We start from the raw sequence: 20,805 nt of genomic DNA, 5'->3' as shown, positions 1-20,805 counted from the left end.
GGGGAGATGCGATTTTTATCTCACAAACCTGTTCGAGTGTTGCGCGTATGGGGGTCGTAAGAGCATTAACTTTGCGATCAAGGAGTGTAGTTGGTGCAAAATCTTAAAAAATGCTACATCTTAGGAAGTGGTTCTCGCATTCTTCACACTTCAGAATTACTGGGTTTGCTGTTAACGCTGAATCAAGGCACCCCAGCCGACGCTGTGGGCGTAATAATCGAGCTCGACACAGTCTGCAAAAGAAATAATTTTAGCAGAGCGTGGTTTCGATCCACGGACCTCTGGGTTATGGGCCCAGCACGCTTCCACTGCGCCACTCTGCTGGCTGGGGTTGCGCTGGCTCTTCGCCACGTGACGTGGGACACTTGGAAAGCGTTGTCTGCGTCGCTTTCACACGCCTGTACTTAATTGCGTATCATCTCCCACAGCTCTCAGCTTGACTTGTCTCGACTTTGCTCGACTGACGCTACGCTGACGCTTGCAGGCTGCGATATTTACCACGATTGACTCGACATGCAGCTGCGAGATGCACAGGAGTAACAAAGCACTCCACGATGCGTCGACATACGAAATCCACTGCCCAGCTACGCGTCGGCAACCAACAAAATGCCGACCCTGCCAGGATTCGAACCTGGAATCTTCTGATCCGTAGTCAGACGCGTTATCCGTTGCGCCACAGGGCCAGTGGCAGCATTTCTTTCTACGAGGCAAGTGCAATTGGCGAAGAAACGTGTTCTCCATGGCTGAGCAAGCTCCCAAGGAAGGTACCTCTCGTCCAGCTGCGTGGCCGCAGTGCGCCTGCAGAGCTTAGAGCTTGCCACGCATCTGCTCTCGCTGTTCGACAGGTAGCAGAAGGCAAGGCGCGCGTTTTCCCGCGTTTTCTCGACGACCAGAGCCGGTTGATGTGCATGTAAGCGTAGCATATGAAACAAGAATAGCACGAAGCATTGGTAGTCAGGTGCCAAAGTCGCAGTATGGCATCAGGTGGCGATCGTATGTTTCTGTGGCCACCACTGGTTTGCAGCAAAGTGAATACCGCTAACTGAGAACACTGTGTCGTAGCCCCAGTGGCGCAATTGGTTAGCGCACGGTACTTATAAGGCAGTAGCCGTGAGCAATGCCGGGGTTGTGAGTTCGAGCCTCACCTGGGGCATACTTTTATTTCTTAGCAGCTGTCTCTGACAGCAACAGGAGGCTAGGTTTGAGATGTATCAGCTATTTGAGTAACATAATTGTGCATTCGAGACGCTAGCTGCGTCTTCCTCGGTAGTATAGTGGTTAGTATCCCCGCCTGTCACGCGGGAGACCGGGGTTCGATTCCCCGCCGGGGAGATGCGATTTTTATCTCACAAACCTGTTCGAGTGTTGCGCGTATGGGGGTCGTAAGAGCATTAACTTTGCGATCAAGGAGTGTAGTTGGTGCAAAATCTTAAAAAATGCTACATCTTAGGAAGTGGTTCTCGCATTCTTCACACTTCAGAATTACTGGGTTTGCTGTTAACGCTGAATCAAGGCACCCCAGCCGACGCTGTGGGCGTAATAATCGAGCTCGACACAGTCTGCAAAAGAAATAATTTTAGCAGAGCGTGGTTTCGATCCACGGACCTCTGGGTTATGGGCCCAGCACGCTTCCACTGCGCCACTCTGCTGGCTGGGGTTGCGCTGGCTCTTCGCCACGTGACGTGGGACACTTGGAAAGCGTTGTCTGCGTCGCTTTCACACGCCTGTACTTAATTGCGTATCATCTCCCACAGCTCTCAGCTTGACTTGTCTCGACTTTGCTCGACTGACGCTACGCTGACGCTTGCAGGCTGCGATATTTACCACGATTGACTCGACATGCAGCTGCGAGATGCACAGGAGTAACAAAGCTCTCCACGATGCGTCGACATACGAAATCCACTGCCCAGCTACGCGTCGGCAACCAACAAAATGCCGACCCTGCCAGGATTCGAACCTGGAATCTTCTAATCCGTAGTCAGACGCGTTATCCGTTGCGCCACAGGGCCAGGGCAGCATTTCTTTCTACGAGGCAAGTGCAATTGGCGAAGAAACGTGTTCTCCATGGCTGAGCAAGCTCCCAAGGAAGGTACCTCTCGTCCAGCTGCGTGGCCGCAGTGCGCCTGCAGAGCTTAGAGCTTGCCACGCATCTGCTCTCGCTGTTCGACAGGTAGCAGAAGGCAAGGCGCGCGTTTTCCCGCGTTTTCTCGACGACCAGAGCCGGTTGATGTGCATGTAAGCGTAGCATATGAAACAAGAATAGCACGAAGCATTGGTAGTCAGGTGCCAAAGTCGCAGTATGGCATCAGGTGGCGATCGTATGTTTCTGTGGCCACCACTGGTTTGCAGCAAAGTGAATACCGCTAACTGAGAACACTGTGTCGTAGCCCCAGTGGCGCAATTGGTTAGCGCACGGTACTTATAAGGCAGTAGCCGTGAGCATTGCCGGGGTTGTGAGTTCGAGCCTCACCTGGGGCATACTTTTATTTCTTAGCAGCTGTCTCTGACAGCAACAGGAGGCTAGGTTTGAGATGTATCAGCTATTTGAGTAACATAATTGTGCATTCGAGACGCTAGCTGCGTATTCCTCGGTAGTATAGTGGTTAGTATCCCCGCCTGTCACGCGGGAGACCGGGGTTCGATTCCCCGCCGGGGAGGCACATCCGATTTTTAATTGCTGCTCTTTCACTCGCCGAACTTAGTGTAGGACGTTTGCGGCTACTTGCACCATATCTCTCGCACACAGGCACCTGTTTACATCGCATCCTCGGTAGTATAGTGGTTAGTATCCCCGCCTGCCACGCGGGAGACCGGGGTTCGATTCCCCGCCGGGGAGATGCGATCTTTATCTCACAAACCTGTTCGAGTGTTGCGCGTATGGGGGTCGTAAGAGCATTAACTTTGCGATCAAGGAGTGTAGTTGGTGCAAAATCTTAAAAAATGCTACATCTTAGGAAGTGGTTCTCGCATTCTTCACACTTCAGAATTACTGGGTTTGCTGTTAACGCTGAATCAAGGCACCCCAGCCGACGCTGTGGGCGTAATAATCGAGCTCGACACAGTCTGCAAAAGAAATAATTTTAGCAGAGCGTGGTTTCGATCCACAGACCTCTGGGTTATGGGCCCAGCACGCTTCCACTGCGCCACTCTGCTGGCTGGGGTTGCGCTGGCTCTTCGCCACGTGACGTGGGACACTTGGAAAGCGTTGTCTGCGTCGCTTTCACACGCCTGTACTTAATTGCGTATCATCTCCCACAGCTCTCAGCTTGACTTGTCTCGACTTTGCTCGACTGACGCTACGCTGACGCTTGCAGGCTGCGATATTTACCACGATTGACTCGACATGCAGCTGCGAGATGCACAGGAGTAACAAAGCACTCCACGATGCGTCGACATACGAAATCCACTGCCCAGCTACGCGTCGGCAACCAACAAAATGCCGACCCTGCCAGGATTCGAACCTGGAATCTTCTGATCCGTAGTCAGACGCGTTATCCGTTGCGCCACAGGGCCAGTGGCAGCATTTCTTTCTACGAGGCAAGTGCAATTGGCGAAGAAACGTGTTCTCCATGGCTGAGCAAGCTCCCAAGGAAGGTACCTCTCGTCCAGCTGCGTGGCCGCAGTGCGCCTGCAGAGCTTAGAGCTTGCCACGCATCTGCTCTCGCTGTTCGACAGGTAGCAGAAGGCAAGGCGCGCGTTTTCCCGCGTTTTCTCGACGACCAGAGCCGGTTGATGTGCATGTAAGCGTAGCATATGAAACAAGAATAGCACGAAGCATTGGTAGTCAGGTGCCAAAGTCGCAGTATGGCATCAGGTGGCGATCGTATGTTTCTGTGGCCACCACTGGTTTGCAGCAAAGTGAATACCGCTAACTGAGAACACTGTGTCGTAGCCCCAGTGGCGCAATTGGTTAGCGCACGGTACTTATAAGGCAGTAGCCGTGAGCAATGCCGGGGTTGTGAGTTCGAGCCTCACCTGGGGCATACTTTTATTTCTTAGCAGCTGTCTCTGACAGCAACAGGAGGCTAGGTTTGAGATGTATCAGCTATTTGAGTAACATAATTGTGCATTCGAGACGCTAGCTGCGTCTTCCTCGGTAGTATAGTGGTTAGTATCCCCGCCTGTCACGCGGGAGACCGGGGTTCGATTCCCCGCCGGGGAGATGCGATTTTTATCTCACAAACCTGTTCGAGTGTTGCGCGTATGGGGGTCGTAAGAGCATTAACTTTGCGATCAAGGAGTGTAGTTGGTGCAAAATCTTAAAAAATGCTACATCTTAGGAAGTGGTTCTCGCATTCTTCACACTTCAGAATTACTGGGTTTGCTGTTAACGCTGAATCAAGGCACCCCAGCCGACGCTGTGGGCGTAATAATCGAGCTCGACACAGTCTGCAAAAGAAATAATTTTAGCAGAGCGTGGTTTCGATCCACGGACCTCTGGGTTATGGGCCCAGCACGCTTCCACTGCGCCACTCTGCTGGCTGGGGTTGCGCTGGCTCTTCGCCACGTGACGTGGGACACTTGGAAAGCGTTGTCTGCGTCGCTTTCACACGCCTGTACTTAATTGCGTATCATCTCCCACAGCTCTCAGCTTGACTTGTCTCGACTTTGCTCGACTGACGCTACGCTGACGCTTGCAGGCTGCGATATTTACCACGATTGACTCGACATGCAGCTGCGAGATGCACAGGAGTAACAAAGCTCTCCACGATGCGTCGACATACGAAATCCACTGCCCAGCTACGCGTCGGCAACCAACAAAATGCCGACCCTGCCAGGATTCGAACCTGGAATCTTCTAATCCGTAGTCAGACGCGTTATCCGTTGCGCCACAGGGCCAGGGCAGCATTTCTTTCTACGAGGCAAGTGCAATTGGCGAAGAAACGTGTTCTCCATGGCTGAGCAAGCTCCCAAGGAAGGTACCTCTCGTCCAGCTGCGTGGCCGCAGTGCGCCTGCAGAGCTTAGAGCTTGCCACGCATCTGCTCTCGCTGTTCGACAGGTAGCAGAAGGCAAGGCGCGCGTTTTCCCGCGTTTTCTCGACGACCAGAGCCGGTTGATGTGCATGTAAGCGTAGCATATGAAACAAGAATAGCACGAAGCATTGGTAGTCAGGTGCCAAAGTCGCAGTATGGCATCAGGTGGCGATCGTATGTTTCTGTGGCCACCACTGGTTTGCAGCAAAGTGAATACCGCTAACTGAGAACACTGTGTCGTAGCCCCAGTGGCGCAATTGGTTAGCGCACGGTACTTATAAGGCAGTAGCCGTGAGCATTGCCGGGGTTGTGAGTTCGAGCCTCACCTGGGGCATACTTTTATTTCTTAGCAGCTGTCTCTGACAGCAACAGGAGGCTAGGTTTGAGATGTATCAGCTATTTGAGTAACATAATTGTGCATTCGAGACGCTAGCTGCGTATTCCTCGGTAGTATAGTGGTTAGTATCCCCGCCTGTCACGCGGGAGACCGGGGTTCGATTCCCCGCCGGGGAGGCACATCCGATTTTTAATTGCTGCTCTTTCACTCGCCGAACTTAGTGTAGGACGTTTGCGGCTACTTGCACCATATCTCTCGCACACAGGCACCTGTTTACATCGCATCCTCGGTAGTATAGTGGTTAGTATCCCCGCCTGCCACGCGGGAGACCGGGGTTCGATTCCCCGCCGGGGAGATGCGATCTTTATCTCACAAACCTGTTCGAGTGTTGCGCGTATGGGGGTCGTAAGAGCATTAACTTTGCGATCAAGGAGTGTAGTTGGTGCAAAATCTTAAAAAATGCTACATCTTAGGAAGTGGTTCTCGCATTCTTCACACTTCAGAATTACTGGGTTTGCTGTTAACGCTGAATCAAGGCACCCCAGCCGACGCTGTGGGCGTAATAATCGAGCTCGACACAGTCTGCAAAAGAAATAATTTTAGCAGAGCGTGGTTTCGATCCACGGACCTCTGGGTTATGGGCCCAGCACGCTTCCACTGCGCCACTCTGCTGGCTGGGGTTGCGCTGGCTCTTCGCCACGTGACGTGGGACACTTGGAAAGCGTTGTCTGCGTCGCTTTCACACGCCTGTACTTAATTGCGTATCATCTCCCACAGCTCTCAGCTTGACTTGTCTCGACTTTGCTCGACTGACGCTACGCTGACGCTTGCAGGCTGCGATATTTACCACGATTGACTCGACATGCAGCTGCGAGATGCACAGGAGTAACAAAGCACTCCACGATGCGTCGACATACGAAATCCACTGCCCAGCTACGCGTCGGCAACCAACAAAATGCCGACCCTGCCAGGATTCGAACCTGGAATCTTCTGATCCGTAGTCAGACGCGTTATCCGTTGCGCCACAGGGCCAGTGGCAGCATTTCTTTCTACGAGGCAAGTGCAATTGGCGAAGAAACGTGTTCTCCATGGCTGAGCAAGCTCCCAAGGAAGGTACCTCTCGTCCAGCTGCGTGGCCGCAGTGCGCCTGCAGAGCTTAGAGCTTGCCACGCATCTGCTCTCGCTGTTCGACAGGTAGCAGAAGGCAAGGCGCGCGTTTTCCCGCGTTTTCTCGACGACCAGAGCCGGTTGATGTGCATGTAAGCGTAGCATATGAAACAAGAATAGCACGAAGCATTGGTAGTCAGGTGCCAAAGTCGCAGTATGGCATCAGGTGGCGATCGTATGTTTCTGTGGCCACCACTGGTTTGCAGCAAAGTGAATACCGCTAACTGAGAACACTGTGTCGTAGCCCCAGTGGCGCAATTGGTTAGCGCACGGTACTTATAAGGCAGTAGCCGTGAGCAATGCCGGGGTTGTGAGTTCGAGCCTCACCTGGGGCATACTTTTATTTCTTAGCAGCTGTCTCTGACAGCAACAGGAGGCTAGGTTTGAGATGTATCAGCTATTTGAGTAACATAATTGTGCATTCGAGACGCTAGCTGCGTCTTCCTCGGTAGTATAGTGGTTAGTATCCCCGCCTGTCACGCGGGAGACCGGGGTTCGATTCCCCGCCGGGGAGGCACATCCGATTTTTAATTGCTGCTCTTTCACTCGCCGAACTTAGTGTAGGACGTTTGCGGCTACTTGCACCATATCTCTCGCACACAGGCACCTGTTTACATCGCATCCTCGGTAGTATAGTGGTTAGTATCCCCGCCTGCCACGCGGGAGACCGGGGTTCGATTCCCCGCCGGGGAGATGCGATCTTTATCTCACAAACCTGTTCGAGTGTTGCGCGTATGGGGGTCGTAAGAGCATTAACTTTGCGATCAAGGAGTGTAGTTGGTGCAAAATCTTAAAAAATGCTACATCTTAGGAAGTGGTTCTCGCATTCTTCACACTTCAGAATTACTGGGTTTGCTGTTAACGCTGAATCAAGGCACCCCAGCCGACGCTGTGGGCGTAATAATCGAGCTCGACACAGTCTGCAAAAGAAATAATTTTAGCAGAGCGTGGTTTCGATCCACGGACCTCTGGGTTATGGGCCCAGCACGCTTCCACTGCGCCACTCTGCTGGCTGGGGTTGCGCTGGCTCTTCGCCACGTGACGTGGGACACTTGGAAAGCGTTGTCTGCGTCGCTTTCACACGCCTGTACTTAATTGCGTATCATCTCCCACAGCTCTCAGCTTGACTTGTCTCGACTTTGCTCGACTGACGCTACGCTGACGCTTGCAGGCTGCGATATTTACCACGATTGACTCGACATGCAGCTGCGAGATGCACAGGAGTAACAAAGCTCTCCACGATGCGTCGACATACGAAATCCACTGCCCAGCTACGCGTCGGCAACCAACAAAATGCCGACCCTGCCAGGATTCGAACCTGGAATCTTCTAATCCGTAGTCAGACGCGTTATCCGTTGCGCCACAGGGCCAGGGCAGCATTTCTTTCTACGAGGCAAGTGCAATTGGCGAAGAAACGTGTTCTCCATGGCTGAGCAAGCTCCCAAGGAAGGTACCTCTCGTCCAGCTGCGTGGCCGCAGTGCGCCTGCAGAGCTTAGAGCTTGCCACGCATCTGCTCTCGCTGTTCGACAGGTAGCAGAAGGCAAGGCGCGCGTTTTCCCGCGTTTTCTCGACGACCAGAGCCGGTTGATGTGCATGTAAGCGTAGCATATGAAACAAGAATAGCACGAAGCATTGGTAGTCAGGTGCCAAAGTCGCAGTATGGCATCAGGTGGCGATCGTATGTTTCTGTGGCCACCACTGGTTTGCAGCAAAGTGAATACCGCTAACTGAGAACACTGTGTCGTAGCCCCAGTGGCGCAATTGGTTAGCGCACGGTACTTATAAGGCAGTAGCCGTGAGCATTGCCGGGGTTGTGAGTTCGAGCCTCACCTGGGGCATACTTTTATTTCTTAGCAGCTGTCTCTGACAGCAACAGGAGGCTAGGTTTGAGATGTATCAGCTATTTGAGTAACATAATTGTGCATTCGAGACGCTAGCTGCGTATTCCTCGGTAGTATAGTGGTTAGTATCCCCGCCTGTCACGCGGGAGACCGGGGTTCGATTCCCCGCCGGGGAGGCACATCCGATTTTTAATTGCTGCTCTTTCACTCGCCGAACTTAGTGTAGGACGTTTGCGGCTACTTGCACCATATCTCTCGCACACAGGCACCTGTTTACATCGCATCCTCGGTAGTATAGTGGTTAGTATCCCCGCCTGCCACGCGGGAGACCGGGGTTCGATTCCCCGCCGGGGAGATGCGATCTTTATCTCACAAACCTGTTCGAGTGTTGCGCGTATGGGGGTCGTAAGAGCATTAACTTTGCGATCAAGGAGTGTAGTTGGTGCAAAATCTTAAAAAATGCTACATCTTAGGAAGTGGTTCTCGCATTCTTCACACTTCAGAATTACTGGGTTTGCTGTTAACGCTGAATCAAGGCACCCCAGCCGACGCTGTGGGCGTAATAATCGAGCTCGACACAGTCTGCAAAAGAAATAATTTTAGCAGAGCGTGGTTTCGATCCACGGACCTCTGGGTTATGGGCCCAGCACGCTTCCACTGCGCCACTCTGCTGGCTGGGGTTGCGCTGGCTCTTCGCCACGTGACGTGGGACACTTGGAAAGCGTTGTCTGCGTCGCTTTCACACGCCTGTACTTAATTGCGTATCATCTCCCACAGCTCTCAGCTTGACTTGTCTCGACTTTGCTCGACTGACGCTACGCTGACGCTTGCAGGCTGCGATATTTACCACGATTGACTCGACATGCAGCTGCGAGATGCACAGGAGTAACAAAGCACTCCACGATGCGTCGACATACGAAATCCACTGCCCAGCTACGCGTCGGCAACCAACAAAATGCCGACCCTGCCAGGATTCGAACCTGGAATCTTCTGATCCGTAGTCAGACGCGTTATCCGTTGCGCCACAGGGCCAGTGGCAGCATTTCTTTCTACGAGGCAAGTGCAATTGGCGAAGAAACGTGTTCTCCATGGCTGAGCAAGCTCCCAAGGAAGGTACCTCTCGTCCAGCTGCGTGGCCGCAGTGCGCCTGCAGAGCTTAGAGCTTGCCACGCATCTGCTCTCGCTGTTCGACAGGTAGCAGAAGGCAAGGCGCGCGTTTTCCCGCGTTTTCTCGACGACCAGAGCCGGTTGATGTGCATGTAAGCGTAGCATATGAAACAAGAATAGCACGAAGCATTGGTAGTCAGGTGCCAAAGTCGCAGTATGGCATCAGGTGGCGATCGTATGTTTCTGTGGCCACCACTGGTTTGCAGCAAAGTGAATACCGCTAACTGAGAACACTGTGTCGTAGCCCCAGTGGCGCAATTGGTTAGCGCACGGTACTTATAAGGCAGTAGCCGTGAGCAATGCCGGGGTTGTGAGTTCGAGCCTCACCTGGGGCATACTTTTATTTCTTAGCAGCTGTCTCTGACAGCAACAGGAGGCTAGGTTTGAGATGTATCAGCTATTTGAGTAACATAATTGTGCATTCGAGACGCTAGCTGCGTCTTCCTCGGTAGTATAGTGGTTAGTATCCCCGCCTGTCACGCGGGAGACCGGGGTTCGATTCCCCGCCGGGGAGGCACATCCGATTTTTAATTGCTGCTCTTTCACTCGCCGAACTTAGTGTAGGACGTTTGCGGCTACTTGCACCATATCTCTCGCACACAGGCACCTGTTTACATCGCATCCTCGGTAGTATAGTGGTTAGTATCCCCGCCTGTCACGCGGGAGACCGGGGTTCGATTCCCCGCCGGGGAGATGCGATCTTTATCTCACAAACCTGTTCGAGTGTTGCGCGTATGGGGGTCGTAAGAGCATTAACTTTGCGATCAAGGAGTGTAGTTGGTGCAAAATCTTAAAAAATGCTACATCTTAGGAAGTGGTTCTCGCATTCTTCACACTTCAGAATTACTGGGTTTGCTGTTAACGCTGAATCAAGGCACCCCAGCCGACGCTGTGGGCGTAATAATCGAGCTCGACACAGTCTGCAAAAGAAATAATTTTAGCAGAGCGTGGTTTCGATCCACGGACCTCTGGGTTATGGGCCCAGCACGCTTCCACTGCGCCACTCTGCTGGCTGGGGTTGCGCTGGCTCTTCGCCACGTGACGTGGGACACTTGGAAAGCGTTGTCTGCGTCGCTTTCACACGCCTGTACTTAATTGCGTATCATCTCCCACAGCTCTCAGCTTGACTTGTCTCGACTTTGCTCGACTGACGCTACGCTGACGCTTGCAGGCTGCGATATTTACCACGATTGACTCGACATGCAGCTGCGAGATGCACAGGAGTAACAAAGCACTCCACGATGCGTCGACATACGAAATCCACTGCCCAGCTACGCGTCGGCAACCAACAAAATGCCGACCCTGCCAGGATTCGAACCTGGAATCTTCTGATCCGTAGTCAGACGCGTTATCCGTTGCGCCACAGGGCCAGTGGCAGCATTTCTTTCTACGAGGCAAGTGCAATTGGCGAAGAAACGTGTTCTCCATGGCTGAGCAAGCTCCCAAGGAAGGTACCTCTCGTCCAGCTGCGTGGCCGCAGTGCGCCTGCAGAGCTTAGAGCTTGCCACGCATCTGCTCTCGCTGTTCGACAGGTAGCAGAAGGCAAGGCGCGCGTTTTCCCGCGTTTTCTCGACGACCAGAGCCGGTTGATGTGCATGTAAGCGTAGCATATGAAACAAGAATAGCACGAAGCATTGGTAGTCAGGTGCCAAAGTCGCAGTATGGCATCAGGTGGCGATCGTATGTTTCTGTGGCCACCACTGGTTTGCAGCAAAGTGAATACCGCTAACTGAGAACACTGTGTCGTAGCCCCAGTGGCGCAATTGGTTAGCGCACGGTACTTATAAGGCAGTAGCCGTGAGCAATGCCGGGGTTGTGAGTTCGAGCCTCACCTGGGGCATACTTTTATTTCTTAGCAGCTGTCTCTGACAGCAACAGGAGGCTAGGTTTGAGATGTATCAGCTATTTGAGTAACATAATTGTGCATTCGAGACGCTAGCTGCGTCTTCCTCGGTAGTATAGTGGTTAGTATCCCCGCCTGTCACGCGGGAGACCGGGGTTCGATTCCCCGCCGGGGAGGCACATCCGATTTTTAATTGCTGCTTTTTCACTCTCCGAACTTAGTGTAGGACGTTTGCGGCTACTTGCACCATATCTCTCGCACACAGGCACCTGTTTACATCGCATCCTCGGTAGTATAGTGGTTAGTATCGCCGCCGGTCACGCGGGAGACCGGGCTTCGATTCCCCGCCGGGGAGATGCGATTTTTATCTCACAAACCTGTTCGAGTGTTGCGCGTATGGGGGTCGTAAGAGCATTAACTTTGCGATCAAGGAGTGTAGTTGGTGCAAAATCTTAAAAAATGCTACATCTTAGGAAGTGGTTCTCGCATTCTTCACACTTCAGAATTACTGGGTTTGCTGTTAACGCTGAATCAAGGCACCCCAGCCGACGCTGTGGGCGTAATAATCGAGCTCGACACAGTCTGCAAAAGAAATAATTTTAGCAGAGCGTGGTTTCGATCCACGGACCTCTGGGTTATGGGCCCAGCACGCTTCCACTGCGCCACTCTGCTGGCTGGGGTTGCGCTGGCTCTTCGCCACGTGACGTGGGACACTTGGAAAGCGTTGTCTGCGTCGCTTTCACACGCCTGTACTTAATTGCGTATCATCTCCCACAGCTCTCAGCTTGACTTGTCTCGACTTTGCTCGACTGACGCTACGCTGACGCTTGCAGGCTGCGATATTTACCACGATTGACTCGACATGCAGCTGCGAGATGCACAGGAGTAACAAAGCACTCCACGATGCGTCGACATACGAAATCCACTGCCCAGCTACGCGTCGGCAACCAACAAAATGCCGACCCTGCCAGGATTCGAACCTGGAATCTTCTGATCCGTAGTCAGACGCGTTATCCGTTGCGCCACAGGGCCAGTGGCAGCATTTCTTTCTACGAGGCAAGTGCAATTGGCGAAGAAACGTGTTCTCCATGGCTGAGCAAGCTCCCAAGGAAGGTACCTCTCGTCCAGCTGCGTGGCCGCAGTGCGCCTGCAGAGCTTAGAGCTTGCCACGCATCTGCTCTCGCTGTTCGACAGGTAGCAGAAGGCAAGGCGCGCGTTTTCCCGCGTTTTCTCGACGACCAGAGCCGGTTGATGTGCATGTAAGCGTAGCATATGAAACAAGAATAGCACGAAGCATTGGTAGTCAGGTGCCAAAGTCGCAGTATGGCATCAGGTGGCGATCGTATGTTTCTGTGGCCACCACTGGTTTGCAGCAAAGTGAATACCGCTAACTGAGAACACTGTGTCGTAGCCCCAGTGGCGCAATTGGTTAGCGCACGGTACTTATAAGGCAGTAGCCGTGAGCAATGCCGGGGTTGTGAGTTCGAGCCTCACCTGGGGCATACTTTTATTTCTTAGCAGCTGTCTCTGACAGCAACAGGAGGCTAGGTTTGAGATGTATCAGCTATTTGAGTAACATAATTGTGCATTCGAGACGCTAGCTGCGTCTTCCTCGGTAGTATAGTGGTTAGTATCCCCGCCTGTCACGCGGGAGACCGGGGTTCGATTCCCCGCCGGGGAGGCACATCCGATTTTTAATTGCTGCTCTTTCACTCGCCGAACTTAGTGTAGGACGTTTGCGGCTACTTGCACCATATCTCTCGCACACAGGCACCTGTTTACATCGCATCCTCGGTAGTATAGTGGTTAGTATCCCCGCCTGTCACGCGGGAGACCGGGGTTCGATTCCCCGCCGGGGAGATGCGATCTTTATCTCACAAACCTGTTCGAGTGTTGCGCGTATGGGGGTCGTAAGAGCATTAACTTTGCGATCAAGGAGTGTAGTTGGTGCAAAATCTTAAAAAATGCTACATCTTAGGAAGTGGTTCTCGCATTCTTCACACTTCAGAATTACTGGGTTTGCTGTTAACGCTGAATCAAGGCACCCCAGCCGACGCTGTGGGCGTAATAATCGAGCTCGACACAGTCTGCAAAAGAAATAATTTTAGCAGAGCGTGGTTTCGATCCACGGACCTCTGGGTTATGGGCCCAGCACGCTTCCACTGCGCCACTCTGCTGGCTGGGGTTGCGCTGGCTCTTCGCCACGTGACGTGGGACACTTGGAAAGCGTTGTCTGCGTCGCTTTCACACGCCTGTACTTAATTGCGTATCATCTCCCACAGCTCTCAGCTTGACTTGTCTCGACTTTGCTCGACTGACGCTACGCTGACGCTTGCAGGCTGCGATATTTACCACGATTGACTCGACATGCAGCTGCGAGATGCACAGGAGTAACAAAGCACTCCACGATGCGTCGACATACGAAATCCACTGCCCAGCTACGCGTCGGCAACCAACAAAATGCCGACCCTGCCAGGATTCGAACCTGGAATCTTCTGATCCGTAGTCAGACGCGTTATCCGTTGCGCCACAGGGCCAGTGGCAGCATTTCTTTCTACGAGGCAAGTGCAATTGGCGAAGAAACGTGTTCTCCATGGCTGAGCAAGCTCCCAAGGAAGGTACCTCTCGTCCAGCTGCGTGGCCGCAGTGCGCCTGCAGAGCTTAGAGCTTGCCACGCATCTGCTCTCGCTGTTCGACAGGTAGCAGAAGGCAAGGCGCGCGTTTTCCCGCGTTTTCTCGACGACCAGAGCCGGTTGATGTGCATGTAAGCGTAGCATATGAAACAAGAATAGCACGAAGCATTGGTAGTCAGGTGCCAAAGTCGCAGTATGGCATCAGGTGGCGATCGTATGTTTCTGTGGCCACCACTGGTTTGCAGCAAAGTGAATACCGCTAACTGAGAACACTGTGTCGTAGCCCCAGTGGCGCAATTGGTTAGCGCACGGTACTTATAAGGCAGTAGCCGTGAGCAATGCCGGGGTTGTGAGTTCGAGCCTCACCTGGGGCATACTTTTATTTCTTAGCAGCTGTCTCTGACAGCAACAGGAGGCTAGGTTTGAGATGTATCAGCTATTTGAGTAACATAATTGTGCATTCGAGACGCTAGCTGCGTCTTCCTCGGTAGTATAGTGGTTAGTATCCCCGCCTGTCACGCGGGAGACCGGGGTTCGATTCCCCGCCGGGGAGGCACATCCGATTTTTAATTGCTGCTCTTTCACTCGCCGAACTTAGTGTAGGACGTTTGCGGCTACTTGCACCATATCTCTCGCACACAGGCACCTGTTTACATCGCATCCTCGGTAGTATAGTGGTTAGTATCCCCGCCTGTCACGCGGGAGACCGGGGTTCGATTCCCCGCCGGGGAGATGCGATCTTTATCTCACAAACCTGTTCGAGTGTTGCGCGTATGGGGGTCGTAAGAGCATTAACTTTGCGATCAAGGAGTGTAGTTGGTGCAAAATCTTAAAAAATGCTACATCTTAGGAAGTGGTTCTCGCATTCTTCACACTTCAGAATTACTGGGTTTGCTGTTAACGCTGAATCAAGGCACCCCAGCCGACGCTGTGGGCGTAATAATCGAGCTCGACACAGTCTGCAAAAGAAATAATTTTAGCAGAGCGTGGTTTCGATCCACGGACCTCTGGGTTATGTGCCCAGCACGCTTCCACTGCGCCACTCTGCTGGCTGGGGTTGCGCTGGCTCTTCGCCACGTGACGTGGGACACTTGGAAAGCGTTGTCTGCGTCGCTTTCACACGCCTGTACTTAATTGCGTATCATCTCCCACAGCTCTCAGCTTGACTTGTCTCGACTTTGCTCGACTGACGCTACGCTGACGCTTGCAGGCTGCGATATTTACCACGATTGACTCGACATGCAGCTGCGAGATGCACAGGAGTAACAAAGCACTCCACGATGCGTCGACATACGAAATCCACTGCCCAGCTACGCGTCGGCAACCAACAAAATGCCGACCCTGCCAGGATTCGAACCTGGAATCTTCTGATCCGTAGTCAGACGCGTTATCCGTTGCGCCACAGGGCCAGTGGCAGCATTTCTTTCTACGAGGCAAGTGCAATTGGCGAAGAAACGTGTTCTCCATGGCTGAGCAAGCTCCCAAGGAAGGTACCTCTCGTCCAGCTGCGTGGCCGCAGTGCGCCTGCAGAGCTTAGAGCTTGCCACGCATCTGCTCTCGCTGTTCGACAGGTAGCAGAAGGCAAGGCGCGCGTTTTCCCGCGTTTTCTCGACGACCAGAGCCGGTTGATGTGCATGTAAGCGTAGCATATGAAACAAGAATAGCACGAAGCATTGGTAGTCAGGTGCCAAAGTCGCAGTATGGCATCAGGTGGCGATCGTATGTTTCTGTGGCCACCACTGGTTTGCAGCAAAGTGAATACCGCTAACTGAGAACACTGTGTCGTAGCCCCAGTGGCGCAATTGGTTAGCGCACGGTACTTATAAGGCAGTAGCCGTGAGCAATGCCGGGGTTGTGAGTTCGAGCCTCACCTGGGGCATACTTTTATTTCTTAGCAGCTGTCTCTGACAGCAACAGGAGGCTAGGTTTGAGATGTATCAGCTATTTGAGTAACATAATTGTGCATTCGAGACGCTAGCTGCGTATTCCTCGGTAGTATAGTGGTTAGTATCCCCGCCTGTCACGCGGGAGACCGGGGTTCGATTCCCCGCCGGGGAGGCACATCCGATTTTTAATTGCTGCTTTTTCACTCTCCGAACTTAGTGTAGGACGTTTGCGGCTACTTGCACCATATCTCTCGCACACAGGCACCTGTTTACATCGCATCCTCGGTAGTATAGTGGTTAGTATCGCCGCCGGTCACGCGGGAGACCGGGGTTCGATTCCCCGCCGGGGAGATGCGATTTTTATCTCACAAACCTGTTCGAGTGTTGCGCGTATGGGGGTCGTAAGAGCATTAACTTTGCGATCAAGGAGTGTAGTTGGTGCAAAATCTTAAAAAATGCTACATCTTAGGAAGTGGTTCTCGCATTCTTCACACTTCAGAATTACTGGGTTTGCTGTTAACGCTGAATCAAGGCACCCCAGCCGACGCTGTGGGCGTAATAATCGAGCTCGACACAGTCTGCAAAAGAAATAATTTTAGCAGAGCGTGGTTTCGATCCACGGACCTCTGGGTTATGGGCCCAGCACGCATCCACTGCGCCACTCTGCTGGCTGGGGTTGCGCTGGCTCTTCGCCACGTGACGTGGGACACTTGGAAAGCGTTGTCTGCGTCGCTTTCACACGCCTGTACTTAATTGCGTATCATCTCCCACAGCTCTCAGCTTGACTTGTCTCGACTTTGCTCGACTGACGCTACGCTGACGCTTGCAGGCTGCGATATTTACCACGATTGACTCGACATGCAGCTGCGAGATGCACAGGAGTAACAAAGCTCTCCACGATGCGTCGACATACGAAATCCACTGCCCAGCTACGCGTCGGCAACCAACAAAATGCCGACCCTGCCAGGATTCGAACCTGGAATCTTCTGATCCGTAGTCAGACGCGTTATCCGTTGCGCCACAGGGCCAGTGGCAGCATTTCTTTCTACGAGGCAAGTGCAATTGGCGAAGAAACGTGTTCTCCATGGCTGAGCAAGCTCCCAAGGAAGGTACCTCTCGTCCAGCTGCGTGGCCGCAGTGCGCCTGCAGAGCTTAGAGCTTGCCACGCATCTGCTCTCGCTGTTCGACAGGTAGCAGAAGGCAAGGCGCGCGTTTTCCCGCGTTTTCTCGACGACCAGAGCCGGTTGATGTGCATGTAAGCGTAGCATATGAAACAAGAATAGCACGAAGCATTGGTAGTCAGGTGCCAAAGTCGCAGTATGGCATCAGGTGGCGATCGTATGTTTCTGTGGCCACCACTGGTTTGCAGCAAAGTGAATACCGCTAACTGAGAACACTGTGTCGTAGCCCCAGTGGCGCAATTGGTTAGCGCACGGTACTTATAAGGCAGTAGCCGTGAGCAATGCCGGGGTTGTGAGTTCGAGCCTCACCTGGGGCATACTTTTATTTCTTAGCAGCTGTCTCTGACAGCAACAGGAGGCTAGGTTTGAGATGTATCAGCTATTTGAGTAACATAATTGTGCATTCGAGACGCTAGCTGCGTCTTCCTCGGTAGTATAGTGGTTAGTATCCCCGCCTGTCACGCGGGAGACCGGGGTTCGATTCCCCGCCGGGGAGGCACATCCGATTTTTAATTGCTGCTCTTTCACTCGCCGAACTTAGTGTAGGACGTTTGCGGCTACTTGCACCATATCTCTCGCACACAGGCACCTGTTTACATCGCATCCTCGGTAGTATAGTGGTTAGTATCCCCGCCTGTCACGCGGGAGACCGGGGTTCGATTCCCCGCCGGGGAGATGCGATCTTTATCTCACAAACCTGTTCGAGTGTTGCGCGTATGGGGGTCGTAAGAGCATTAACTTTGCGATCAAGGAGTGTAGTTGGTGCAAAATCTTAAAAAATGCTACATCTTAGGAAGTGGTTCTCGCATTCTTCACACTTCAGAATTACTGGGTTTGCTGTTAACGCTGAATCAAGGCACCCCAGCCGACGCTGTGGGCGTAATAATCGAGCTCGACACAGTCTGCAAAAGAAATAATTTTAGCAGAGCGTGGTTTCGATCCACGGACCTCTGGGTTATGGGCCCAGCACGCTTCCACTGCGCCACTCTGCTGGCTGGGGTTGCGCTGGCTCTTCGCCACGTGACGTGGGACACTTGGAAAGCGTTGTCTGCGTCGCTTTCACACGCCTGTACTTAATTGCGTATCATCTCCCACAGCTCTCAGCTTGACTTGTCTCGACTTTGCTCGACTGACGCTACGCTGACGCTTGCAGGCTGCGATATTTACCACGATTGACTCGACATGCAGCTGCGAGATGCACAGGAGTAACAAAGCACTCCACGATGCGTCGACATACGAAATCCACTGCCCAGCTACGCGTCGGCAACCAACAAAATGCCGACCCTGCCAGGATTCGAACCTGGAATCTTCTGATCCGTAGTCAGACGCGTTATCCGTTGCGCCACAGGGCCAGTGGCAGCATTTCTTTCTACGAGGCAAGTGCAATTGGCGAAGAAACGTGTTCTCCATGGCTGAGCAAGCTCCCAAGGAAGGTACCTCTCGTCCAGCTGCGTGGCCGCAGTGCGCCTGCAGAGCTTAGAGCTTGCCACGCATCTGCTCTCGCTGTTCGACAGGTAGCAGAAGGCAAGGCGCGCGTTTTCCCGCGTTTTCTCGACGACCAGAGCCGGTTGATGTGCATGTAAGCGTAGCATATGAAACAAGAATAGCACGAAGCATTGGTAGTCAGGTGCCAAAGTCGCAGTATGGCATCAGGTGGCGATCGTATGTTTCTGTGGCCACCACTGGTTTGCAGCAAAGTGAATACCGCTAACTGAGAACACTGTGTCGTAGCCCCAGTGGCGCAATTGGTTAGCGCACGGTACTTATAAGGCAGTAGCCGTGAGCAATGCCGGGGTTGTGAGTTCGAGCCTCACCTGGGGCATACTTTTATTTCTTAGCAGCTGTCTCTGACAGCAACAGGAGGCTAGGTTTGAGATGTATCAGCTATTTGAGTAACATAATTGTGCATTCGAGACGCTAGCTGCGTATTCCTCGGTAGTATAGTGGTTAGTATCCCCGCCTGTCACGCGGGAGACCGGGGTTCGATTCCCCGCCGGGGAGGCACATCCGATTTTTAATTGCTGCTTTTTCACTCTCCGAACTTAGTGTAGGACGTTTGCGGCTACTTGCACCATATCTCTCGCACACAGGCACCTGTTTACATCGCATCCTCGGTAGTATAGTGGTTAGTATCGCCGCCGGTCACGCGGGAGACCGGGGTTCGATTCCCCGCCGGGGAGATGCGATTTTTATCTCACAAACCTGTTCGAGTGTTGCGCGTATGGGGGTCGTAAGAGCATTAACTTTGCGATCAAGGAGTGTAGTTGGTGCAAAATCTTAAAAAATGCTACATCTTAGGAAGTGGTTCTCGCATTCTTCACACTTCAGAATTACTGGGTTTGCTGTTAACGCTGAATCAAGGCACCCCAGCCGACGCTGTGGGCGTAATAATCGAGCTCGACACAGTCTGCAAAAGAAATAATTTTAGCAGAGCGTGGTTTCGATCCACGGACCTCTGGGTTATGGGCCCAGCACGCATCCACTGCGCCACTCTGCTGGCTGGGGTTGCGCTGGCTCTTCGCCACGTGACGTGGGACACTTGGAAAGCGTTGTCTGCGTCGCTTTCACACGCCTGTACTTAATTGCGTATCATCTCCCACAGCTCTCAGCTTGACTTGTCTCGACTTTGCTCGACTGACGCTACGCTGACGCTTGCAGGCTGCGATATTTACCACGATTGACTCGACATGCAGCTGCGAGATGCACAGGAGTAACAAAGCTCTCCACGATGCGTCGACATACGAAATCCACTGCCCAGCTACGCGTCGGCAACCAACAAAATGCCGACCCTGCCAGGATTCGAACCTGGAATCTTCTGATCCGTAGTCAGACGCGTTATCCGTTGCGCCACAGGGCCAGTGGCAGCATTTCTTTCTACGAGGCAAGTGCAATTGGCGAAGAAACGTGTTCTCCATGGCTGAGCAAGCTCCCAAGGAAGGTACCTCTCGTCCAGCTGCGTGGCCGCAGTGCGCCTGCAGAGCTTAGAGCTTGCCACGCATCTGCTCTCGCTGTTCGACAGGTAGCAGAAGGCAAGGCGCGCGTTTTCCCGCGTTTTCTCGACGACCAGAGCCGGTTGATGTGCATGTAAGCGTAGCATATGAAACAAGAATAGCACGAAGCATTGGTAGTCAGGTGCCAAAGTCGCAGTATGGCATCAGGTGGCGATCGTATGTTTCTGTGGCCACCACTGGTTTGCAGCAAAGTGAATACCGCTAACTGAGAACACTGTGTCGTAGCCCCAGTGGCGCAATTGGTTAGCGCACGGTACTTATAAGGCAGTAGCCGTGAGCAATGCCGGGGTTGTGAGTTCGAGCCTCACCTGGGGCATACTTTTATTTCTTAGCAGCTGTCTCTGACAGCAACAGGAGGCTAGGTTTGAGATGTATCAGCTATTTGAGTAACATAATTGTGCATTCGAGACGCTAGCTGCGTCTTCCTCGGTAGTATAGTGGTTAGTATCCCCGCCTGTCACGCGGGAGACCGGGGTTCGATTCCCCGCCGGGGAGGCACATCCGATTTTTAATTGCTGCTCTTTCACTCGCCGAACTTAGTGTAGGACGTTTGCGGCTACTTGCACCATATCTCTCGCACACAGGCACCTGTTTACATCGCATCCTCGGTAGTATAGTGGTTAGTATCCCCGCCTGTCACGCGGGAGACCGGGGTTCGATTCCCCGCCGGGGAGATGCGATCTTTATCTCACAAACCTGTTCGAGTGTTGCGCGTATGGGGGTCGTAAGAGCATTAACTTTGCGATCAAGGAGTGTAGTTGGTG

At 52.9% G+C, this 20,805-nt stretch overlaps 65 non-coding genes across 65 annotated transcripts; 37 read left to right on the top strand and 28 right to left on the bottom strand.

Annotated features, from left to right (window-relative positions):
* Positions 1–251: 251 nt before the first annotated feature.
* Trnam-cau (transfer RNA methionine (anticodon CAU)) lies at positions 252–323 on the bottom strand. Its single transcript has one exon. It is a non-coding gene; the product is annotated as a tRNA-Met (tRNA).
* A 287-nt stretch (positions 324–610) lies between these two features.
* Trnar-acg (transfer RNA arginine (anticodon ACG)) lies at positions 611–683 on the bottom strand. Its single transcript has one exon. It is a non-coding gene; the product is annotated as a tRNA-Arg (tRNA).
* Positions 684–1,061: 378 nt separating this feature from the next.
* On the top strand, positions 1,062–1,153 carry Trnai-uau (transfer RNA isoleucine (anticodon UAU)). Its single transcript is given in 2 exon segments — positions 1,062–1,099; positions 1,118–1,153. It is a non-coding gene; the product is annotated as a tRNA-Ile (tRNA).
* A 107-nt stretch (positions 1,154–1,260) lies between these two features.
* On the top strand, positions 1,261–1,332 carry Trnad-guc (transfer RNA aspartic acid (anticodon GUC)). The gene has a single exon. It is a non-coding gene; the product is annotated as a tRNA-Asp (tRNA).
* A 245-nt stretch (positions 1,333–1,577) lies between these two features.
* Trnam-cau (transfer RNA methionine (anticodon CAU)) lies at positions 1,578–1,649 on the bottom strand. The gene has a single exon. It is a non-coding gene; the product is annotated as a tRNA-Met (tRNA).
* Positions 1,650–1,936: 287 nt separating this feature from the next.
* Trnar-acg (transfer RNA arginine (anticodon ACG)) lies at positions 1,937–2,009 on the bottom strand. Its single transcript has one exon. It is a non-coding gene; the product is annotated as a tRNA-Arg (tRNA).
* A 377-nt stretch (positions 2,010–2,386) lies between these two features.
* Positions 2,387–2,478, top strand: Trnai-uau (transfer RNA isoleucine (anticodon UAU)). The gene is given in 2 exon segments: positions 2,387–2,424; positions 2,443–2,478. It is a non-coding gene; the product is annotated as a tRNA-Ile (tRNA).
* Positions 2,479–2,585: 107 nt separating this feature from the next.
* On the top strand, positions 2,586–2,657 carry Trnad-guc (transfer RNA aspartic acid (anticodon GUC)). The gene has a single exon. It is a non-coding gene; the product is annotated as a tRNA-Asp (tRNA).
* Positions 2,658–2,764: 107 nt separating this feature from the next.
* On the top strand, positions 2,765–2,836 carry Trnag-gcc (transfer RNA glycine (anticodon GCC)). The gene has a single exon. It is a non-coding gene; the product is annotated as a tRNA-Gly (tRNA).
* A 245-nt stretch (positions 2,837–3,081) lies between these two features.
* On the bottom strand, positions 3,082–3,153 carry Trnam-cau (transfer RNA methionine (anticodon CAU)). The gene has a single exon. It is a non-coding gene; the product is annotated as a tRNA-Met (tRNA).
* Positions 3,154–3,440: 287 nt separating this feature from the next.
* Positions 3,441–3,513, bottom strand: Trnar-acg (transfer RNA arginine (anticodon ACG)). The gene has a single exon. It is a non-coding gene; the product is annotated as a tRNA-Arg (tRNA).
* A 378-nt stretch (positions 3,514–3,891) lies between these two features.
* On the top strand, positions 3,892–3,983 carry Trnai-uau (transfer RNA isoleucine (anticodon UAU)). The gene is given in 2 exon segments: positions 3,892–3,929; positions 3,948–3,983. It is a non-coding gene; the product is annotated as a tRNA-Ile (tRNA).
* A 107-nt stretch (positions 3,984–4,090) lies between these two features.
* On the top strand, positions 4,091–4,162 carry Trnad-guc (transfer RNA aspartic acid (anticodon GUC)). Its single transcript has one exon. It is a non-coding gene; the product is annotated as a tRNA-Asp (tRNA).
* A 245-nt stretch (positions 4,163–4,407) lies between these two features.
* Trnam-cau (transfer RNA methionine (anticodon CAU)) lies at positions 4,408–4,479 on the bottom strand. The gene has a single exon. It is a non-coding gene; the product is annotated as a tRNA-Met (tRNA).
* A 287-nt stretch (positions 4,480–4,766) lies between these two features.
* Positions 4,767–4,839, bottom strand: Trnar-acg (transfer RNA arginine (anticodon ACG)). The gene has a single exon. It is a non-coding gene; the product is annotated as a tRNA-Arg (tRNA).
* A 377-nt stretch (positions 4,840–5,216) lies between these two features.
* On the top strand, positions 5,217–5,308 carry Trnai-uau (transfer RNA isoleucine (anticodon UAU)). Its single transcript is given in 2 exon segments — positions 5,217–5,254; positions 5,273–5,308. It is a non-coding gene; the product is annotated as a tRNA-Ile (tRNA).
* A 107-nt stretch (positions 5,309–5,415) lies between these two features.
* Trnad-guc (transfer RNA aspartic acid (anticodon GUC)) lies at positions 5,416–5,487 on the top strand. Its single transcript has one exon. It is a non-coding gene; the product is annotated as a tRNA-Asp (tRNA).
* Positions 5,488–5,594: 107 nt separating this feature from the next.
* Positions 5,595–5,666, top strand: Trnag-gcc (transfer RNA glycine (anticodon GCC)). Its single transcript has one exon. It is a non-coding gene; the product is annotated as a tRNA-Gly (tRNA).
* Positions 5,667–5,911: 245 nt separating this feature from the next.
* Trnam-cau (transfer RNA methionine (anticodon CAU)) lies at positions 5,912–5,983 on the bottom strand. Its single transcript has one exon. It is a non-coding gene; the product is annotated as a tRNA-Met (tRNA).
* Positions 5,984–6,270: 287 nt separating this feature from the next.
* On the bottom strand, positions 6,271–6,343 carry Trnar-acg (transfer RNA arginine (anticodon ACG)). Its single transcript has one exon. It is a non-coding gene; the product is annotated as a tRNA-Arg (tRNA).
* A 378-nt stretch (positions 6,344–6,721) lies between these two features.
* Trnai-uau (transfer RNA isoleucine (anticodon UAU)) lies at positions 6,722–6,813 on the top strand. The gene is given in 2 exon segments: positions 6,722–6,759; positions 6,778–6,813. It is a non-coding gene; the product is annotated as a tRNA-Ile (tRNA).
* Positions 6,814–6,920: 107 nt separating this feature from the next.
* On the top strand, positions 6,921–6,992 carry Trnad-guc (transfer RNA aspartic acid (anticodon GUC)). Its single transcript has one exon. It is a non-coding gene; the product is annotated as a tRNA-Asp (tRNA).
* A 107-nt stretch (positions 6,993–7,099) lies between these two features.
* On the top strand, positions 7,100–7,171 carry Trnag-gcc (transfer RNA glycine (anticodon GCC)). Its single transcript has one exon. It is a non-coding gene; the product is annotated as a tRNA-Gly (tRNA).
* A 245-nt stretch (positions 7,172–7,416) lies between these two features.
* Positions 7,417–7,488, bottom strand: Trnam-cau (transfer RNA methionine (anticodon CAU)). The gene has a single exon. It is a non-coding gene; the product is annotated as a tRNA-Met (tRNA).
* Positions 7,489–7,775: 287 nt separating this feature from the next.
* Trnar-acg (transfer RNA arginine (anticodon ACG)) lies at positions 7,776–7,848 on the bottom strand. Its single transcript has one exon. It is a non-coding gene; the product is annotated as a tRNA-Arg (tRNA).
* Positions 7,849–8,225: 377 nt separating this feature from the next.
* On the top strand, positions 8,226–8,317 carry Trnai-uau (transfer RNA isoleucine (anticodon UAU)). The gene is given in 2 exon segments: positions 8,226–8,263; positions 8,282–8,317. It is a non-coding gene; the product is annotated as a tRNA-Ile (tRNA).
* Positions 8,318–8,424: 107 nt separating this feature from the next.
* Trnad-guc (transfer RNA aspartic acid (anticodon GUC)) lies at positions 8,425–8,496 on the top strand. The gene has a single exon. It is a non-coding gene; the product is annotated as a tRNA-Asp (tRNA).
* A 107-nt stretch (positions 8,497–8,603) lies between these two features.
* On the top strand, positions 8,604–8,675 carry Trnag-gcc (transfer RNA glycine (anticodon GCC)). Its single transcript has one exon. It is a non-coding gene; the product is annotated as a tRNA-Gly (tRNA).
* A 245-nt stretch (positions 8,676–8,920) lies between these two features.
* Positions 8,921–8,992, bottom strand: Trnam-cau (transfer RNA methionine (anticodon CAU)). Its single transcript has one exon. It is a non-coding gene; the product is annotated as a tRNA-Met (tRNA).
* Positions 8,993–9,279: 287 nt separating this feature from the next.
* On the bottom strand, positions 9,280–9,352 carry Trnar-acg (transfer RNA arginine (anticodon ACG)). Its single transcript has one exon. It is a non-coding gene; the product is annotated as a tRNA-Arg (tRNA).
* Positions 9,353–9,730: 378 nt separating this feature from the next.
* Trnai-uau (transfer RNA isoleucine (anticodon UAU)) lies at positions 9,731–9,822 on the top strand. The gene is given in 2 exon segments: positions 9,731–9,768; positions 9,787–9,822. It is a non-coding gene; the product is annotated as a tRNA-Ile (tRNA).
* Positions 9,823–9,929: 107 nt separating this feature from the next.
* Positions 9,930–10,001, top strand: Trnad-guc (transfer RNA aspartic acid (anticodon GUC)). Its single transcript has one exon. It is a non-coding gene; the product is annotated as a tRNA-Asp (tRNA).
* A 107-nt stretch (positions 10,002–10,108) lies between these two features.
* On the top strand, positions 10,109–10,180 carry Trnad-guc (transfer RNA aspartic acid (anticodon GUC)). The gene has a single exon. It is a non-coding gene; the product is annotated as a tRNA-Asp (tRNA).
* A 245-nt stretch (positions 10,181–10,425) lies between these two features.
* Trnam-cau (transfer RNA methionine (anticodon CAU)) lies at positions 10,426–10,497 on the bottom strand. Its single transcript has one exon. It is a non-coding gene; the product is annotated as a tRNA-Met (tRNA).
* Positions 10,498–10,784: 287 nt separating this feature from the next.
* Trnar-acg (transfer RNA arginine (anticodon ACG)) lies at positions 10,785–10,857 on the bottom strand. The gene has a single exon. It is a non-coding gene; the product is annotated as a tRNA-Arg (tRNA).
* Positions 10,858–11,235: 378 nt separating this feature from the next.
* Trnai-uau (transfer RNA isoleucine (anticodon UAU)) lies at positions 11,236–11,327 on the top strand. The gene is given in 2 exon segments: positions 11,236–11,273; positions 11,292–11,327. It is a non-coding gene; the product is annotated as a tRNA-Ile (tRNA).
* A 107-nt stretch (positions 11,328–11,434) lies between these two features.
* Trnad-guc (transfer RNA aspartic acid (anticodon GUC)) lies at positions 11,435–11,506 on the top strand. The gene has a single exon. It is a non-coding gene; the product is annotated as a tRNA-Asp (tRNA).
* A 424-nt stretch (positions 11,507–11,930) lies between these two features.
* Positions 11,931–12,002, bottom strand: Trnam-cau (transfer RNA methionine (anticodon CAU)). Its single transcript has one exon. It is a non-coding gene; the product is annotated as a tRNA-Met (tRNA).
* Positions 12,003–12,289: 287 nt separating this feature from the next.
* Trnar-acg (transfer RNA arginine (anticodon ACG)) lies at positions 12,290–12,362 on the bottom strand. Its single transcript has one exon. It is a non-coding gene; the product is annotated as a tRNA-Arg (tRNA).
* Positions 12,363–12,740: 378 nt separating this feature from the next.
* Positions 12,741–12,832, top strand: Trnai-uau (transfer RNA isoleucine (anticodon UAU)). Its single transcript is given in 2 exon segments — positions 12,741–12,778; positions 12,797–12,832. It is a non-coding gene; the product is annotated as a tRNA-Ile (tRNA).
* A 107-nt stretch (positions 12,833–12,939) lies between these two features.
* On the top strand, positions 12,940–13,011 carry Trnad-guc (transfer RNA aspartic acid (anticodon GUC)). The gene has a single exon. It is a non-coding gene; the product is annotated as a tRNA-Asp (tRNA).
* A 107-nt stretch (positions 13,012–13,118) lies between these two features.
* Positions 13,119–13,190, top strand: Trnad-guc (transfer RNA aspartic acid (anticodon GUC)). Its single transcript has one exon. It is a non-coding gene; the product is annotated as a tRNA-Asp (tRNA).
* A 245-nt stretch (positions 13,191–13,435) lies between these two features.
* Trnam-cau (transfer RNA methionine (anticodon CAU)) lies at positions 13,436–13,507 on the bottom strand. Its single transcript has one exon. It is a non-coding gene; the product is annotated as a tRNA-Met (tRNA).
* Positions 13,508–13,794: 287 nt separating this feature from the next.
* Positions 13,795–13,867, bottom strand: Trnar-acg (transfer RNA arginine (anticodon ACG)). Its single transcript has one exon. It is a non-coding gene; the product is annotated as a tRNA-Arg (tRNA).
* Positions 13,868–14,245: 378 nt separating this feature from the next.
* Trnai-uau (transfer RNA isoleucine (anticodon UAU)) lies at positions 14,246–14,337 on the top strand. The gene is given in 2 exon segments: positions 14,246–14,283; positions 14,302–14,337. It is a non-coding gene; the product is annotated as a tRNA-Ile (tRNA).
* Positions 14,338–14,444: 107 nt separating this feature from the next.
* On the top strand, positions 14,445–14,516 carry Trnad-guc (transfer RNA aspartic acid (anticodon GUC)). The gene has a single exon. It is a non-coding gene; the product is annotated as a tRNA-Asp (tRNA).
* A 107-nt stretch (positions 14,517–14,623) lies between these two features.
* Positions 14,624–14,695, top strand: Trnad-guc (transfer RNA aspartic acid (anticodon GUC)). Its single transcript has one exon. It is a non-coding gene; the product is annotated as a tRNA-Asp (tRNA).
* A 245-nt stretch (positions 14,696–14,940) lies between these two features.
* Positions 14,941–15,012, bottom strand: Trnam-cau (transfer RNA methionine (anticodon CAU)). The gene has a single exon. It is a non-coding gene; the product is annotated as a tRNA-Met (tRNA).
* Positions 15,013–15,299: 287 nt separating this feature from the next.
* On the bottom strand, positions 15,300–15,372 carry Trnar-acg (transfer RNA arginine (anticodon ACG)). The gene has a single exon. It is a non-coding gene; the product is annotated as a tRNA-Arg (tRNA).
* A 378-nt stretch (positions 15,373–15,750) lies between these two features.
* Positions 15,751–15,842, top strand: Trnai-uau (transfer RNA isoleucine (anticodon UAU)). Its single transcript is given in 2 exon segments — positions 15,751–15,788; positions 15,807–15,842. It is a non-coding gene; the product is annotated as a tRNA-Ile (tRNA).
* A 107-nt stretch (positions 15,843–15,949) lies between these two features.
* On the top strand, positions 15,950–16,021 carry Trnad-guc (transfer RNA aspartic acid (anticodon GUC)). Its single transcript has one exon. It is a non-coding gene; the product is annotated as a tRNA-Asp (tRNA).
* Positions 16,022–16,445: 424 nt separating this feature from the next.
* On the bottom strand, positions 16,446–16,517 carry Trnam-cau (transfer RNA methionine (anticodon CAU)). The gene has a single exon. It is a non-coding gene; the product is annotated as a tRNA-Met (tRNA).
* Positions 16,518–16,804: 287 nt separating this feature from the next.
* Trnar-acg (transfer RNA arginine (anticodon ACG)) lies at positions 16,805–16,877 on the bottom strand. The gene has a single exon. It is a non-coding gene; the product is annotated as a tRNA-Arg (tRNA).
* A 378-nt stretch (positions 16,878–17,255) lies between these two features.
* On the top strand, positions 17,256–17,347 carry Trnai-uau (transfer RNA isoleucine (anticodon UAU)). Its single transcript is given in 2 exon segments — positions 17,256–17,293; positions 17,312–17,347. It is a non-coding gene; the product is annotated as a tRNA-Ile (tRNA).
* Positions 17,348–17,454: 107 nt separating this feature from the next.
* On the top strand, positions 17,455–17,526 carry Trnad-guc (transfer RNA aspartic acid (anticodon GUC)). Its single transcript has one exon. It is a non-coding gene; the product is annotated as a tRNA-Asp (tRNA).
* A 107-nt stretch (positions 17,527–17,633) lies between these two features.
* Positions 17,634–17,705, top strand: Trnad-guc (transfer RNA aspartic acid (anticodon GUC)). Its single transcript has one exon. It is a non-coding gene; the product is annotated as a tRNA-Asp (tRNA).
* A 245-nt stretch (positions 17,706–17,950) lies between these two features.
* On the bottom strand, positions 17,951–18,022 carry Trnam-cau (transfer RNA methionine (anticodon CAU)). The gene has a single exon. It is a non-coding gene; the product is annotated as a tRNA-Met (tRNA).
* Positions 18,023–18,309: 287 nt separating this feature from the next.
* On the bottom strand, positions 18,310–18,382 carry Trnar-acg (transfer RNA arginine (anticodon ACG)). Its single transcript has one exon. It is a non-coding gene; the product is annotated as a tRNA-Arg (tRNA).
* A 378-nt stretch (positions 18,383–18,760) lies between these two features.
* On the top strand, positions 18,761–18,852 carry Trnai-uau (transfer RNA isoleucine (anticodon UAU)). The gene is given in 2 exon segments: positions 18,761–18,798; positions 18,817–18,852. It is a non-coding gene; the product is annotated as a tRNA-Ile (tRNA).
* Positions 18,853–18,959: 107 nt separating this feature from the next.
* Positions 18,960–19,031, top strand: Trnad-guc (transfer RNA aspartic acid (anticodon GUC)). Its single transcript has one exon. It is a non-coding gene; the product is annotated as a tRNA-Asp (tRNA).
* A 424-nt stretch (positions 19,032–19,455) lies between these two features.
* On the bottom strand, positions 19,456–19,527 carry Trnam-cau (transfer RNA methionine (anticodon CAU)). The gene has a single exon. It is a non-coding gene; the product is annotated as a tRNA-Met (tRNA).
* A 287-nt stretch (positions 19,528–19,814) lies between these two features.
* Trnar-acg (transfer RNA arginine (anticodon ACG)) lies at positions 19,815–19,887 on the bottom strand. Its single transcript has one exon. It is a non-coding gene; the product is annotated as a tRNA-Arg (tRNA).
* A 378-nt stretch (positions 19,888–20,265) lies between these two features.
* On the top strand, positions 20,266–20,357 carry Trnai-uau (transfer RNA isoleucine (anticodon UAU)). Its single transcript is given in 2 exon segments — positions 20,266–20,303; positions 20,322–20,357. It is a non-coding gene; the product is annotated as a tRNA-Ile (tRNA).
* A 107-nt stretch (positions 20,358–20,464) lies between these two features.
* On the top strand, positions 20,465–20,536 carry Trnad-guc (transfer RNA aspartic acid (anticodon GUC)). Its single transcript has one exon. It is a non-coding gene; the product is annotated as a tRNA-Asp (tRNA).
* A 107-nt stretch (positions 20,537–20,643) lies between these two features.
* Positions 20,644–20,715, top strand: Trnad-guc (transfer RNA aspartic acid (anticodon GUC)). Its single transcript has one exon. It is a non-coding gene; the product is annotated as a tRNA-Asp (tRNA).
* Positions 20,716–20,805: the final 90 nt, after the last annotated feature.

This window comes from Schistocerca serialis, chromosome 9, assembly GCF_023864345.2.
Source record: "Schistocerca serialis cubense isolate TAMUIC-IGC-003099 chromosome 9, iqSchSeri2.2, whole genome shotgun sequence".
NCBI lineage: Eukaryota > Metazoa > Arthropoda > Insecta > Orthoptera > Acrididae > Schistocerca > Schistocerca serialis.
The sequence above is the reverse complement of the archived record's forward strand: the minus strand, read 5'-3'. Positions and strand labels throughout refer to the sequence as shown.